Source organism: Camelus bactrianus, chromosome 21 (assembly GCF_048773025.1).
Source record: "Camelus bactrianus isolate YW-2024 breed Bactrian camel chromosome 21, ASM4877302v1, whole genome shotgun sequence".
Classification (NCBI taxonomy): domain Eukaryota; kingdom Metazoa; phylum Chordata; class Mammalia; order Artiodactyla; family Camelidae; genus Camelus; species Camelus bactrianus.
Genome location: NC_133559.1, coordinates 13,868,791 through 13,886,283, shown reverse-complemented (window position 1 = coordinate 13,886,283; position 17,493 = coordinate 13,868,791). Strand labels below are relative to the sequence as shown.

Here is a 17,493-nt window from a genome sequence, read left to right as displayed (position 1 = left end):
TTGTCCTAGGATAGCATATGCCATACTTCTCAGAGACTCAATCTAAAATTGAGTTCGTGTATCATTTAGGATGCTTTTGGCTTTAAATTCCAGAAACACCAACTAAAGTCACATAAATGATAAATAACAAAAAGTCATGAGATACGTTGGTATTAGGGTTCATTAACTTTTGGTGGTGCACTGATTATCAGCAAGACTCAGTTTCTTTTCATCTACCATTTGCCCATAGTTAGTATGTTGTCTTGGTTCTTTCTCTGTCTAGCTCTTCCCAAGCTCTCTAGACAGCTACCACATCTCCTCCACATAGTTGGGTCTAGAGGTCCCTTTTGGTAATAGCAAAGACAGCTCTCCTATAATTCCTCCCCATTCATAGATATTTTTCCCCCTATGCCATTGGTTAGATCTGGGTTATATAGCTATGCTCCCAACTAATTATCGCCAGAGAGAATGCCATGAAGAACAATCAACATTCACCCCCTCGAACTGGAAGGGTCTCCACCTTTTTGTGTACATGGTTGTTTAGTACCCGAATAGAACTGAGATTCCGTTTGTAAGGAAGAAAGTGATTAGAGATGGCTGTTGGGTGGGGAAACAACTGTCTGCTACCATCTCATTGGCCAGACCTTATGTCAGTGATTCCTAAACTTTTCACCATGTTAGAACTACCTTTTAAACATCTAGATCACATGCTAGATCATTTATATTACACTCACTAGGGTGGGACACAAGAATTAGCACTTTCTGAAGCTCCCCAGGTGATTCTAAGGTACAGAGAAGTTTGGGGGTGACTGACCTAGCTGTTGGTTCAATACCAGCCATGCTGCAGGGTCTACTGAGCTATTCACTGTTGGTCCATGGGGAGCCTGTAGGTGCCATTCGGTTTCATTGAGCACATACAGAAATGCCTCACGATGTAGTGTTGACCTGAACAGAAAATGAAATATACCACCACACCACTACAGAATCTGCATGATAGTTAAAATCTGAGAGACAAATGAGATTTTCTATAAGTTAGCTGAATACTTTAAAGTATCAAATGTTTTTATCATTTTATGAGTTTTTAACCAGTTTATTATTTCCAAACGATGATTAAAATAAGATGGGATAGCTCTGTACCTCCACTTGCACTATGTGGAATCATTAAGGTCATCGAACGCAACCACTGGGGCATTTGCTTCACAAAGGCAATGATTTTTATCTGTTTTTGTCACTGTTGTGTCCTCGGTGCCCAGAAGAATGCCTCTTGCCATGTCGCCTTAGTTTTCTCAGTTTCACACTACGGTCCAATTTCCTCGTCTGATGCCTGGGGACATTAATACTCTATATGCCCTTTAGGGGGGAGGAATAATTGCATTTTGAAGATGCAAATTGAGACCCAGTTCTTCTACCGGCCAGCTGAGCAACATGGCGGGGAGTCACCTGATCTCCACGAGCTTCCACAGGAAGAGAAATACTACTTTGTCCCTCCAAGAGTCTCTGTGAGACTCCAATACATTGGTGGATGCCAAAGTGCCTTGCAAAATGCACATTCCTATACAGCTATAGATTATTGTTTCAAAAGGGATAAAGTTAAGTGTGCAATTAATGCAACGCAATATTCAGAGCACCTTCCCTCCAACACGTGCGCTTCTCTTTCTCCCTCTTCCTCTGTCGCTCTCAAGATGTTAATCCGGGTCTCCTCTATAAATAATGGTAGTGGCATACTGACATCCAGATTTAAACGTTGCAGCACAGCGCCCTGCCCAAGAAGGCTGACACAGAGCTTCTATTTTTGTATGTTTAGTGATATATCCAAGTGTCACTCAGCAACAGGAAAGGAGCCATTGTGCCGCATCGTTCACTCATATCTTCACTCCTCCTCCGCCTACCCCTCAGACACATCCCTGACAAGCGCTGCATGGCTCCACCTGCTCACCACCTGTCAATATTTGGGTTAAAAAAAAAAACTCGCACATGACTCAGTTTTTATTAATGTAAGTGTGGATACTGTGAATGGTAATCTGTGCTCAGCACTTACAGTGCAAGGCCACAGGGATTTCATTGCTGTCCCCACTTGAAATGCTCTATCTCAGCATCCAATGATGTCTGCAAAGGCTAGTCCAGACCTTCTGAGATGGGAATCGAAGTATATTCTGGCAGTTGATTGAGTGCACTGGGGAAATGCAAGGACATAGCCTGGACTCTGTGATTAGAAGTTCAGTCAGGACAGGGCGAATTCTCCAGACTTCAGGGAAGGGTGACACTATGGCTTTATACCCTGACTGAGCCAACTGAGGACATAGCCCCTCCTCTTTTCTTACAGTGTTTCCAAAGGCTGAACCTAGGCTGTATCATCAAGGCCAATGAGGGGCAACGGCCTCATCTACTGAAAAGTCAGTGTGGCCTACCGCAGTCTCAGAGCACCTCGAGGGGGTGTTCACTTGTAAGAAGACCAAGTCCCACCCAACAGACAAGTGACATCCAAACCTGACAGTGCTGATGGTCAGGAGAAGGAGTGGACATACGCATTAATAACCCACTGCTGGGTGGGTATTCAATATGCTACATGTGGTTTACAGGTTTGCATGTCTTACAGATTTGATTGAGGTAGCTGGTCATAGTGAATCAGAGCCAGCTATGAAACCAGACAATCATGGGTTCAAATCCTAGATCTGTAATTTGTGGGCTCTGTGATTTCAAACACTCATTTTATATCTCCACGCCTGTTTCCTTACCTGTAAAATAGATTTGACGATGTCTAACTTGGAAGATGATGAGGATATGAAAGTATATATTCACAATACCTACACAGTGGCTGGTTTGTCGTAAATTATAGTTAATACTTAGTAAGCCCTAATGTATACTAAACACTGTTTTAAGTACTTTTTAAGGTCCCTCTAATTGTATTAGTAGTTTAAATGGCTTCTTTCTCTCTGAAACTTTATTTCCATAATTGGATTTTGCCCAAGCTAATAATATCAAGGCTAGGACTGTTTTCTATTTGTTGTTCCTGGACATAAGTCTTAAAGAAAAGTACTGACTTATAGTGTAATGCGTCTAATCAGAAAAAAAGCCAACATTGAAAATCTCGCACAAGACTTTTGGCTCAGGTGGACTGTACAGACTACGGATGGAAGGATGTGACTGAGGGCGGGGGACAGATGCACTCAGAGAGTCCTGAGTGGGGGAATCCACTTTTCTCTCTCCTGGGGGTCATTATGTCCTGACTGAGGGCTCGGTAGCTGAAATTTGTGAGAAAGTGGCCCAGGGCAGTCCTCCAGCTCTGTATTCAAAATCATCCCCCTGCCCTGGGGTAAGAGGACTCTTTGCCCTGCCTCTAACACCGTGGTGATGGTTGTGGTTGAGACAGGACCAGGAGGGACTGTGGTGCTGACGGGAGTCCCAACAATAACATTAGCGATGCAGTGATGTTGACCTGAAGGGAAGGCGCCCAGCACATGGTTCCTTTTTATCCCAAGAGGACTTAGATGTATGAAGGTCTTTTCATTCTATGTTCAGTCAACCAGAAACCAACAAAGCAGATAACAAAAAATATGAATGCCCTACCAAGATGGGAAAATCCTTCCTTTTTCCAAGTTCAGATTTGGCTGCATAAAGCAATGGGAGAATAATGTATATTTCTGGAAACTTATATAATCCAAGTACTAGGTGATTTCAATGTTGTTTTCATTTAACCTTTATATTTTATCATTGATGTTATCTCCACTTTATATATGAGAATATTGAGTTTTAATAATATTGAGAAATTTGACTAAAACCACATGGCTAGGCACAGACCCAGATTCAAAATGACATCTGTCTGACTCTAAAACCTTTTATATGAAACAACGCTCACTATAATTAGTATAAAGAATGGCATTCTGTTATTTAAGAATTCCTAACTTGTTTCTACTGTCAGTTGGGTCATGTTTAATCTTCTTAGCTTTGCATGCAAGGTTTGCTTCCATACCTACAAAAATCTTATTTAATTAACAAAAATAATCTTATTAAAATAATTACAAATGCCAGAAGAGCACCCAGTACCAAATAGGTGCTCAGAAATACTCAGTGAATTGAATTTGAGAGAATTAGAACTAGTGAAAAAACAAACAAAAAATAATAATGTTTGGGGCAAAAACTAAGAAGACCAAAGAATGTTCCAACAACAATTGGTGCCATATCTTGTATGAGAACTCAGCATCTCAGAGTTATAAATGGGATTAGGGGGCTACGCAAAGCAGATATGTACTATAAAACCCTGAGAAGGGATCATACAACTTCTTAGTGACCATCACCAATGATGGAGAACTCATAAAGTCCTAAGATGCCTAGCTGATTTTCCAAAAGCTCAAAATGTTGAAAGAAAAAGTAGGTTTCTCCTTGCTTTGCCAGTACACAGTAATGCTATCTTCCTTGTCTATCTCTGCAAATGGCAATGAGATGCTCCCCATGCTCCCCGCCAGCAGACCATCAGGAATCTGCAACTTCCCTGCGAGTATAAGCACCAGCATGTCTACAGATGCACGCATTTGAGCAGCAGTGGCTTCTTCCTGCTGGCCATGAATTTCAGCCTCCCAGGGATTCATGGCTAAATGTCCTTCTACATAAAAGGCAGCGGTCCCTGGAACAAAAAAGGATTACAAAACATGAAAGCTTTCAGCAGCAAAGGCAAACTGAAAAAGTGCCAACTTGTAGGGGGATGTGGAAGTGAGAAAACCTTTGATCAGTCCTTCCTTAGAGGATTGAAGAGGAAAGGACTTGGCCCTTGATGGAAGATCAAGCAGTCTAGCAGAATCATAAGCTTTCAATACTCTTTTCAAAGGAGTTACTTATTTAATGAATTTTAATTTTTTTTTTTTTAGTTCTCTTGTTTGTGGATTTCCTTTAACTTACTAATTTTCTATTAAGTCTACTGGTCAATCAGTGCTGAGGATAAGGTGATCTTAGAACATTCTACCCTATGAATATATGGGTACCATAGGACAAACTTAGGATTAATGGTGATAGTGAGGGGATGAGAGAATTTGTAGGCAAAAGGGAAGGACTTGGGGTTAAATGCTGTCATTGATATCAAATCACTACTTAGAAATTCCCTTGTAGGAAGATACTGAGCCAGATTACCCAAAACCCTTTGGATCAGGCATTATACAAGCCTCTACCCTGTAACCCTCAATAAAAATTGGCTCAAATTCTTAAGCTATTGCTCAGTGTCTGGGGAAATTAAAGATTACTGAGTCTAAAGGAAAGATAAATTATGAAGAATTCTAAATCAGTATATTTCTTATGGAAAACTGAACGTTACCGCACTTGAATATATGCACTATTAGGATTATTTGCCAACAGAATGTTGAGTTTTGTCTCTCAAAATATACTCTTGCTTTTTTATTAATATACAAGATTCAATTATAATTAAGTTGTATTATGCACTGAACACTATGTCTGTCTTAAAAATAAGAGCTGATCTCCTGTTAAAGCCCTTAGCCTGTCCTCTTTATACTCTTAGGTTTGTAAAGCTTTTTTTTTTTCCCCTTAACTAAAAAAGAAAAAAAGTCTACTAAACTGGTTTTCAAGATCCTCTTACTCCTTAACTGGTGAACTTGGTATGGAAAAAGGTTTTCTGTTCCAGGAAGTTTTTCTTAAAACAATGAATACTGGTGGTTTTGTCTCACTTTCCATAAAATACACTTTTCCCCATATTTCTTCTTCCTCCCGTTTTTCTAGCCCTTCCCCCTCCCTTCTTTTCATAGGACTTCTTTTCTCAAGCTGTTCTCAGTTAGGCAGTGTCTGCAAAGAGCGCTGATGTTTCCACTCGGAGAAATCTCCAGTGATTACACCCAGTCTCTTTCATGCCAGAACTACATATTTATCAACCCCAGAGAGCAAAAATGAGGCGGCACCAGGATAGTGAGTGATGTGACTTGCTGTCACAGCAGAAATTGCACTAGGGGAGGTCTCTAGATAGAAAAAACAAATCGTTGGGTTGGGGAGGGGATAAGAGCACAAAGAAAAAAAAAGAAGGGATGAGCTAAAAAAAAGAAAAAAGAGAGAGAGAGAGAGCAGGGTGAAGGCAGTGAGCAATTAGAGAGGAGTCGGTGTGGGCACAGTTGCCAATTCCTGCTGGAAATGCCCTCCAGTGGCCAGAAGTGGGTCGTAAGTGTAATGAGTCAGGCAGCCTGACATCTGGATTCTCTAGTCCAGCCTCAGGTTCCCACCTGGGTCTAACTACTTGGGAGCTTCAGAGCTGAGAGGTAAGTGAAGGATTTTCTTTGATTCTTATCTTGTTTATCAGACACGGGCACATATTTATTTCCCCACATGGGACACAGCCTACCCTTCTTGACCAACCAGAAATAACCAAAGGAAGCTACAATCCAGACTGGGTCCCTTACCGGCCCCCTCACCCCTAAAGCTTGCACTGATTTAAGAGAAAACTTGCTCTGACCCCTGCCAAAGCTCATAACTTACAAGTTTCTAATTAACACCCACCTCAGGCCTTTGTAGAGCTGCAGATAACATTTATTTCTAATAACTTACTTTTTCCAACAACAGCCAGAATTTTTGCAAAGACTTTTTGGCTTCAAGAAAACTGGGCAAGAGTGATGCTCAGTTTATCTAAACCATGGCTACTGCTTGTGAAACTTTGCAGAGCACCTTTGATCCTAGCGATGGATTAGTACGGTCATTATCAAACACACATATGGCGACCACATTTTCTGAACCTCAGACAGGGACACATTGGTCTAACAACAGGAGAGAATATTTGATAATGGAGACGTGGTAGCCATCTTACTCATGCTTCTTAGAAGGTGAACTGGTCCTTCTTTGCTAACCTGTCCATGACTTTCTTCACAAATCCTAGGTGGGGAATAGTTCTTCCCCTATGGCTTTAATTTTTGTTATCCTCAAGCCTTACCCTTTATTCCTCTAGCTTTACACTCTATCTTGTCACTTAGAGGTAGCATTCATCTGTGAACACTGAGTAGAGAAAAGTCTAAATGCTACTTAATCAATGTCCCAAATATACCAATGGTATTTACACGAAACAGGAAAATGAGGCGAGACACATCCTAATTCTGTCAATTTGGCTTCAGCAGCCTGAAAGGAGCAAAGAACAAAACTCCAGGTTAAGAGGTGGAATCCCAGATGATACAGGCTTCCTCGGTTTTCTGGCATTTGGGGAAGTAGGAGAGACTACTTCCACTTTAAGGAAATTCATGCAAGGGACTGTGGATCACTCTGGGGGAAAAAAAGTTGTGAGCTGGTTCAAGTTCGGCTTTGGCACTTCTGAACTTCTCTTTCTGTCCAGACTTCCCCTCGTCTCCTCTTCTTTCTCAGTAGGTCTAGGCTGGATCCTGACATTCTGCATTTCTAATAAGGTCCCAGATGATTTCAATGCTACTGGCCACAAACCACATTTTGAGGAGCAAGGACTAGATATCCAAAATATGAGACAGGGTAAGTCAATACAAGGATGCGGGCATTTTCAGAGTGTTCTGAAGAGCACCCTCTTAAGAAGGACAGGAGGAATGGCTCTCTAATGGTAGAAGAGTAGAGAGCAGACAAAACACGAAACTTGGCATCAAAGAACATGAATTCATATGCAGACTTTGACGTTTGCTGTCTGAGGGACCTTGGACTACTCAGTAATATTTCTAATGCCTGATTTTCCCATCTGTATAAGTAGAATTTTAACAATGCCTACTTCTTCCAGTGGTTGTGAAAATCAAAAGGAATCATGTGTGCCAGAGCCTTAGAGTGAGAATCACTTACTGATACAGTTGAATTGAACAGGCTCTGGCGAGAGATGATTTTTGGCAAAAGGTGTTTCCCAGGACTCATCAAATCGTATCAACACATCAAAGGCTCATTCTGCCACTGTGATAGGTAGTTCTTATTGAGTATATGGGAATCTACAACAAGCATCGCAATGAGAAGCCATTGATTTAAGCAGGCGACTTTGTTTTACTCAGTCGTCCAGGAGTTATGGAGTAATTTGGTATATGTTTTTATCTTGTATATATGCTTCCTGAGCTGCCCAGGCCCCATAGCTTCTGCAAAACCAGGATAAATAGCTGAGCGAAAATGATCGAGTCTGTTCATTGCTTCACTGTATCTGAGTCCTTTTACTGTTATGGTTTTCTTAGAGTCAGGTTAGAACTGCTTACAGTTCCCAAGAGAAAGAATAGCGTGCCTGATAATATAAAATACTCGGTTGGGATTGCAAGGGACTCATGATATTCTTTGCGTGATTTTCCAATAAAAAGAAAGGGGAAGCAATGTGGTCTCAGAATAGTTAGAAGAAAGTGGAGGCCACCCCCTGTTTGTACCCTGGATAAACACAAAGGCTATCTTAAAAAATGTCCTGAGTGCTTTGAGGAGAGCTTAGCCACCTTGCACTGTGATCTAGCCCTGCCTGCTGCCATTAATGAAGCCAAGTTTTTAAGAAACAAAAATACTTCCAGGATGTGGTGACCAGCTCTGTTCAAGATCAAACCAAGGAAATGGAAAGGAAAGAGAATGCGTAAGCAATAGGAGAGTAGGGTTCGATCCACAAGGCAAGTGGGTAGCGAGTAGCATGAGAAAAAAATGAATGTCCAGAATCAGAAGTTCATTAGACGATGGCAAGAGAGGAAGCTGAGAGTCCCCAAATACACAGCTGACAAAACCAAATCGAGGATTGGTGCCTAGGAAAGTAGACGAGGTGACAGGAGATGGGAAGAGGGAAGCATTTATTAAGCCATCTGACAATTGTGCTTGATTTCTTCCCTCCAGCTCAGGGTTGTTTGCATGAGCCTTAGCACTAGCCTACTGCTTTGGCTACTGGGCATCTTATAGGCACCACCCAGTGCCTCAGTGAGTGATACATGACCTTACAGGGACCGAAGTGCATCATGCCCTGGCCTATTTTATGTCCATGGAAACTGTAAGCTATTGGAAAACAAACCTGTATTTCTTTTCTACCCATCAATTCTCTGTCCCAAACAGAAATGGAATACATTACAAATGAATGAAAAATTATGATAAATCTCAGTGTCTAATGCATTTGGGATGAGAAGGAGTTAATGTTAATTTGGGGACTTAGTTGCACCCATCATGTACCTGTGTAGAAACATAGGTCCTATCCGCAGTATAAATAGGAATGTTATTGATACTGGGTCCTTTGCCACAAAAAGCAAATAATCTGACTGCCTTTGGACAGGTTCCAAGACTGGCCAATTGGGCAGCTGAAGCACTGGGATTTATACAGAAGATCGCTCCACGTCAGAAAAGAATGCCTTCTTCTCTGCAATAGAAATTCCCAACTTCTTGCTCAAGGTTGATCAGAGAATTTCTCAACTGCAAACTCCTAGCTAGAAATGAGTTTTTGTCTTGCTAATCTGGATTATGATAAATATCTGCCCTACCCCTGTGTTTTATTAGTCTGCCTGCTGACAGGAAGGGACTGAGTAAGTTAGTAATAGGGGGGATCCCTTTCTGATATTTGAGAGAGCCCTCTGTCTGATGTGCTCCCTAGCTGTCTTTATTAATCCTTCCCCGCTAGATTTTGGCGCTCATGGATTCAAATGACATCTTTAAGGGGAGAAACAAAGAATTTGCAATTGTTTCCCAGCAATGTGCAAATTGGCACTTAATTGAGAATTAATGGTGTGCTAACTGCTCACTGCAGCCGTTCCCACTGCAAATTGCACCGGGACTGCTTGCACTTTTGACTTTGACATGCTTTTTATAGGGGTACATGAGTAATTTGATCTGCAGAAGGGAGAGAAGATTCCACCTCCTGAAGGAAAAGTACTAATTAGCAGCAAAACGTAACTGCCTTTCTCCTCTTGCTATGTTGGACTTAATGCAAACCCCTGCCATGCTGAGTTTCTACATTGGATTGTCCAATATAGCCTGTTTAATTTTAATTTCCTTTAGCAGCGTTGATATTCAATTAGCCACACCAATGAAGGGACGCATTAGTACACATAATAATCTCTTAACTTTGTATAGAGCTTTAGAGTTTACAAAGCACTGTCACATTTGTTCTTTATAGACATGATTGTTGTACTTAGCAGTAATTATTAGCCCCAATTTACAGATGGAGAAATTTAAGTTTAAAGATACTAAAGAGATGTCCAAAATCACATTGTAAGTAAGAAGTGGAGGAGATAGAGAATCCAGATTCCATCATTTTTAATTCCATTGTGTTTTTTCGTACTGTATCAAAAACCAGCAGGTTGATGCAGTTGTCTTAGGTTCACAGCTAAACCCTTTTTAATCCCGTGTCCAGATTGTTCATTTACTCATTCATTTTTCAATAGAAAATTTTACCGAACAACACTGTGTAAATAATACCTGCTAAATGTTCTCGGAGAAAATAAATGCAAAATGGGACTCTTAGAAAAATTCTTGAAGACGTGGCAAATATGCATAACGTGTAAGTGTTAACGTTATACAAAAACTCAATCCTCGAGGGTGTCTTGTTCATCGCTTTATCCCTCCCCGGTTCCTAACACAGTGCAGGACTGAGCAAAGACTAGGAAGTACATAAATCTGTGTTGGGAAAAAATGAATAGCTATGCCTTATGTTTTTACATTCTCTGTCCTTTATTTTTCTTTCTAGTACTTAACTCCTACTGCTAATCTATCTTTTAATATTTGTTTTGTGGGGTTTTTTTTTTTTTTTGTCTCCTCCCCTGGAAAGTAAGCACAATGAGGATGTGGATCTTTGTCAGTTTCATCCACTGATATATTTCAAGCCTGGTAAACAGTGCTTGGCTTCTACTGAATAGACAGCCAAAAACTGCATGATAGCATTTGAAAGCTGGCTTGGATGGCCAGAAAAGTCTATGATTGAATTTTGCATGTTTTGTTTTGAAAGCTATAATCTGTATTTGGAGGCCTCACTCACTTGCCTGTCTAAAGAGAAAAGTGATCTCATTCATTAAAATGGAAAACTTATTTGGGAGTTTCTTCCCAAGAATTTTGGGATAGTTTGGAGGTGGAATAATGTTTACATAGATCTATAACCTTATCCCTTTCTCCAAGGTGTGACTTCTGAGGACCTCCTGTCTGCGATGGACCACTGACTGTGGGGAAAATCAAGATAACAGTCTTCACGCCCTAGAAATGCCTCCCTGTGCATGTAGACACAGCCTCAGAGAGCGAACGTACAGTCAAGCGGCTCTGAGAACTTCAGTGCCCTCACCAAAGAGCCTGGCCATTTTCTGATCTGTGACAAAAATACCCTTCCCAGGATTCTTCTTGGACTGGGATTGAGAGATTGAGAAGAGGGGGAGAAGGGGCCTCAGGATCCTGCTGTGAGGACGTGAGATCTTCAGCTGTATCAATCCTCATTAGCACCCAGTAGGGGACAGGGGAAGGGGGGGAAGACAGCAAGTGTGTGGAAGACTTTGGCTCCGAGCCCAGCCTAAGAAGTCCCCTGAGATGGTATTTAATAAACCTCCTGGGAAGGACTGGAAAAGCTGATTAGGATGTATAAAGGTAGTTTGACTGCTTAAACTCAGAACCAGTTGGAGAGTATTAAATATTTTTTTAAATCTATTTGTTTTATCAAGGGAGCTGGATTTCTTGTTCATGGAGCTTTACCATATAAAGCATAGTTAATATTACAGCAGGTGGTTGTTAAGAGTGGTTGAGATATCCAGAGCGTTACTGTTTCACATGACAGTGGCATGTGGCTTCCTGATCTGTGCTGTTCCGTTCAATAGCTGCTAATCACCTATGGCCATTGAGCACCTGAAATGGAGCTAGTGAGACTGAGAAACTAAATTCTTAATATTATTTAGTGCAAACTAATTTAAATCTAAAACTGGACGCTTGATTCAGTTATTGGAAAAGTTCTAGAGTGTGTCTAAACAACATGGCTATGTAAATCTACTTTTTCAACTGTAAACTTTATTAACTCCAAATATTAATCAAGTCTCTCTGACAAAAATGTAGTGTCTGAATTCCAATGTGCTGCAAGTGTCAAATACACACTGGATCTCAAAGACTTAGTACAAACAATATAAAATATCTTATAATAATTGTAGATATTGATCAAACATTGAAACACTGTTCTGGATATATTACATTAAACATTATATTACTCAGTGTAATTTCACCTGACTTCCTTTTACTTTTTAAAATGTGATTACTGGAAGTTTTAAAATCATGTATATGGGTCACATATTTTCATTGGATAAATTTTTCGTGGAAGAGTGAAGCACTGTTATGGTCTATATTGTGCCCCAACTCCCTCAGATTCATATGTTGAAGTCCTAAAACCCAATACCTGAGGATGTGACTATGTTTGGAGGTAAAGTCTTTAAAGAGGTAATTAAGGTGAATGGAGGCATTAAGGTGGCTCTGATCCAATATGAAGAACTTCTTTTAAAAGCGGAGATTAAGGCACAGACACGGAGGTAAGACCAAGTAGAAACTCATGGAGAACATGGCGGTCTACAAGCCAAGGAGGGAGGCCTTCAGAAGAAACCAATCCTGCCTACACTTTGAGCTTGGACTTCTAGCCTCCAGAACTGTAAGGAAATAAACTTGTGTTATGGCAACGCTAGTGAGCTAACCAAGAACTAAAGTTAAGCCTGCAATGGGAGACGATGGCAGAGCAACAGCTCATGACTTCATGTTACTCGTTCATTGTCGGTCCCTCCCACGATACTGTAAGCTCTGTGAAGAAAAGGACTGATCTTGCCTTAAGCACCCTGTATTGACAGTGCCTGGCACAGCTCCTGTCACAGCGTAAATGCTCAACAAACATTTGTTGACTGAGAAAGTGATTATCTAACTCATTTAACTAATGTAAACAGCTGATTTAGGTGACTCGCCAAAAATGTCATCTAGTTCTCATTAGCATGGGTTTACGATCTGAATTTTTTTCAGATAAATTGCTGCCATTCTTTTGACCAGGATCAACTCAAATACTGTGTCTCAGCAATTAGTATTAGCCCTCTTAAACATGAACTCATCGACCACTAACATCCACGAAAACAGTGAGACTGTAGACCTACAGCGAGGCAATGGCTTCATTTTTTAAGAGGAAAGTAAAACCAGTCTTAACATTCTTGGTTTTCTCACTAACGTTTCACGTGGCACTCACAATTACAATGTGATTAACTGACTTAAGCGAAAGCCTTAGAGCTTGAAGGGCCATTCACGGTCCAGTCATCTCACCAATGCAGGATAACCTACTTCACAATGTGTTGGATACTCAGTTCCGATGGAAGTTTTTCCCCCTCCAATTCCCGCACACTTGTGATTAAGACATCTCCCCTAGTTCAGACTACACTTGCTTCAGGACTGTCATTAGATGGCCCCTTCTTTATGGAGCCTGTCCCCACCTCTCAGGGTTGACTCCACCTGTCCAGGTGAAGGACTGAACAGCTGCCTGTCTTTCCCGGCCACTAGCAGTAATGGAAGCCAGCCCGGACTCTGAAAAGCCCAGATTCTGCAACTCTGTGGCTGCAGCTCTAGCAATTAAAAAGAATCATGAATACCCACCTGGCATGGAGCTATAGATTTCCCACCTAAGCTCACTGGGATCTTGTTTATTTCATTTCATCGGTTGGTAGGTGTTGAGCACATACCGTGTTCCCAGCTCTGGGGACACAATGGAGAATCAAGCAATTGTTCACATTACATGGATGGTGCCAGGAGTGGGTGTGGAGGCCAGAAGTGGTGAGATGGATGTGGGCCAAACAATTCACAAATCAACGTATAATCTGAAACTGAGAAAATATACACACACACACACACACACACACACACACACTTAAATATGTTTATAAATATATACTAAATAAATAGATATAATACTTAAATATATATAAATATTCCATATATATATGGAATGGGGTTGAGGAAGAAAAGACTATGAAGAAAAAGTACATAAGAATATGTAACAAAGGAGCCTAACCTGACCTTGAATGTCAGGGAATTCTGAACTGAGATCTGAAAAATAAGTTCACTTCAATTATGATGAAAGGAAAGAAGGGAACCGCACAGAACATCATGTGCAGTGCTGGAAAGATACTTGGGACTTTTGAGTGACAGGAAATGAAGATTAAGTGGTCGCCAGGGTATGGATTCTTGGAAGCCCTGTTAATCAATTGGAGATTTTGGTCTTTTTTTTTTTTAACATTTTTTATTGAGTTATAATCATTTTACAATGTTGTGTCAAATTCCAGTGAAGAGCATAATTTTTCAGTTATACATGAAGAGATTTGGGTCTTTATCTTAAGATATAGCATTTTTGAAAGGGGTGATACAATCTCATTTGTGTTTTGGTAATTAACATACTGGCTTCTGGATAGAAAATTAATACAAAGGGGCTAAGAACACATGAGGGCCGTCAGGTCAGGAAGCTGCTTCTGTCGTCCAGGTGGGAAGCAGCTGTTACCAAGGGGCTGGAAGTAAAGATGCAGTCCGATGGATAGGTCTGAGAGTCTTTTATTGCACTTACACTTTAAAGTGCATACGAATCAACTGGGGATCCTGACAAAATGTAGGTTCTGATTCAGTAGGTCTGCAGCGGCACTTGCAGATTGACCTAGAACTCACTGTCCTAACCAGCCTCACACAAAGGCAACTTCTGGTCCTCGGAACACACTTTGTGTAGCCAAGTTCTAGTCAGTAGAATCCACTGGATATATGTTCATGTGTAACTGAAAAATTGTGCTCTACACTGGAATTTGACACAACATTGTAAAATGATTATAAATCAATAAAAAATGTTAAAAAAAAAAAAAAAAAAAGAATCCACTGGGCTTGGTGACACAGTACAAGTGTGGAAAGTGAGGTTCCTAGGGGAATGTTGAGTTTAAAGGGCCTTCAAGACTTCCAAGAGGAGACACTAATTAGGAAGCTTTATAAATAAGGTCCTACGGGGGGCGCTCTGGGCTGGAGGTATACATTTGTGAATCATCTGAACACAAGTGATAACTGAACACGGGGTTGTGGAAGTCATCATCCAATGATAAATAAAGAGTCAACAGTGAGGAAGGTCTAGAACACAGCCTTAAGGAGAAACAGCACATGACGGCAAAAAGGAAAGCAAAGCAGAAAACCAGAGAGTCGTGTGATGTGAAGACCAAGAAGGTATTTTCAAGAAGGAAAGAGAGACTGAGAGATGAATGCTGCTGGCTGATCAGATAAGACTGAAACCAGCGTGTTCTGGTTATTTCCACCTCAGCTGCTTACTGGGACTAGCGTTGAGTGCCACCCTTAGCACTCACTTTCCCTGTGTCCTCTTTCCTCAGACTGGACACCATTCACATGCACTTTTCCCATCCCCCCAGCTTCAGGCAGATTAACTCAGTGACCTTGAAAGCCAGATGTTGGAAACTGGAAACTGTAAAAATTTAAGAAGGAAAGGACAGGGAATTCATCTAAATCACTGCTTGCCGAAGGGCCAGTCAGAAACTTTATCAAGGAGAAATAAATTTATATCACATTTGAGTAATTCTATGTTTTAGCGTTTGTTTCTCACAACAGCTAGCATTTCTAACTGAGACGTGGAAGAACGCACAGTTTCTTCAACTACCAGATCACAACTCAAAATATATATTTTGTCTCCAGTACCAGAACTCAAGACATGAGTTAATAAAGTTTTGTGTGTTTGTGTGTGTAACAGCCTGGTTAAGAAACTTAATTCATATTTTCAAGCCTCTTTAATCTTTTATTGATTATACATTTGAAGTTTTAAACAATTAGTTTAGAATGAACTTTTGGAACCACACCCATTTCTAAGTTCGGAACGGCTTGCATAGCAAAGGATTTATTGCTGAACGATTAATTTGATATGCTTGTCATAACTACTAAACTATCCAGACATGGGCCATTTATTCCAGACAACATGATGTCTGAATTGGATTGAAGAAATTGGATCAATAGACCTTAACCATCGACCTGCAAATGGTCACTCTGTACGGTCACGGAAAATCAACCAGTCCAGTTGTCTGAAAAAAGTAACATTGGCAAACAAATTACTTTATCAGTCATCTTTGTTGCTGGTGGGAAATGGCATGGTTTTCATTTCAAAAGGGATATGTTCCACTAGCCTTATGATGACTGATATCAAAAAATTAAGAGATATGTCATTTCACAAAGCTGATAGAATGTAGAAGTTCAACTAAACATACTCTTTTTTTCTTCCAATTTCTCCGTATTCTTAGCAACACATTATTTACTTTAAAAAAAAATAATAGCTATACTAATTGGTATGAAATGGAATCTCATTGTGGTTTTGACTTGCATTTTCGTAATGAGCAGTGATATTAAGTATCTTTCCATGTTCCTATTGGCTATTTGTATGTATCCTTTAAAGAAATGTGTCTTTAGCTCCTTGCTCACTTTTTTTTAATCTAGTTGTTTGTGTTTTGTTTTTGTTGATTTGTAGGAGTTCTTTATATATTATGAATATTAATTCCTTTTAAAATATATGATTTGCAAATATTGCCTTGCATTCTGGTGGTTGCTTTTGCACAACACAAAGCACACCACCAAAATATTTAACTCTGATGAAATTCAATGTATCTATTTTTCTTTTGCTGCATATGCTTTTGGTGTCATATCCAAGAAATAGCTGTCAAATCCAATGCTCTGCAGCCTTTCCCTTGCATTATCTTCTAAGAGTTTTGTAGTTTTAATTGCTTTGTTTCGGTCTGTATCCATTTGGGGTTGATTTTTTGTATGTGGGGCAAGGTAAGCGTCCAACTTTATTCTTTACCCTATGGATATCTAGTTTTCTGAGCACCATTTGCTGTGAAGACTCTCTCTCTTCCCCATTAAAAGGTCTTGGCACCCTTGTCAATAATCATTTGACTCTAAGTGTGAGGGTTTACTTCTGGGCATTCTACTTTATCCCATTTGTCTCTATGTCTGTCTTCCTTTATGCCAATATCACATTGTTTTGATAATTGTAGATTTGTGGTAAGTTTCTAATCAGAAAATATAAGTCCTCCAACTTTATTCTTCTTTTTCAAGATTGTTTTTAACTGTTTGAGGCTCCTTGGTATCCCATATGAATTTTAGGATGAATTTTCCTATTCCTGCTAAACAACATTGGGATTTTGATAGTGATTGCATTGAGTCTATAGATTGCTTAGGGTAGTATTTACATCTTAACAATATTAAGTCATACAATTCATGAGCATGGTATGTCTTTCCATTTATTTGTGTGAATTTCTTTCAGTGGTGATTTGCAGTTTTCAGTGTGACTTTCACCTTCTTGGTTAAGTTTATTCTAAGTAGTTTATTCTCTTTATTGTTCTTGTAAATGGAATTGTTTTCTTAACTTCCTTTTTTTTTGGATTATTCATTGTTATTGTATAGGAATACAACTGATTTTTGAGTGTTAAATTTCATATCCTGCAACTCGCTGAATTTGTTCTAAATCAATTGATTTTTGACAAAAGTACAAAGGCAATTCAATGGATAAAGGATAATCTTTTCAACAATGGTGCTCGGACAATAGGATGTCCATAAGCCCACAAAAAAAAAAAAAAATTAACT

General features: G+C 40.0%; 2 long non-coding RNA genes across 2 annotated transcripts in view; one reads left to right on the top strand and one right to left on the bottom strand.

Annotated features, from left to right (window-relative positions):
• Positions 1-17,493, bottom strand: part of LOC123616541 (uncharacterized) — a 78,358-nt gene that overhangs the window by 13,256 nt on the left and 47,609 nt on the right. The window lies entirely within an intron of this gene.
• Positions 5,712-12,613, top strand: LOC141574320 (uncharacterized). The gene is made up of 4 exons (XR_012501218.1): positions 5,712-6,227; positions 7,315-7,434; positions 9,179-9,294; positions 11,011-12,613. It is a non-coding gene; the product is annotated as an uncharacterized LOC141574320 (long non-coding RNA).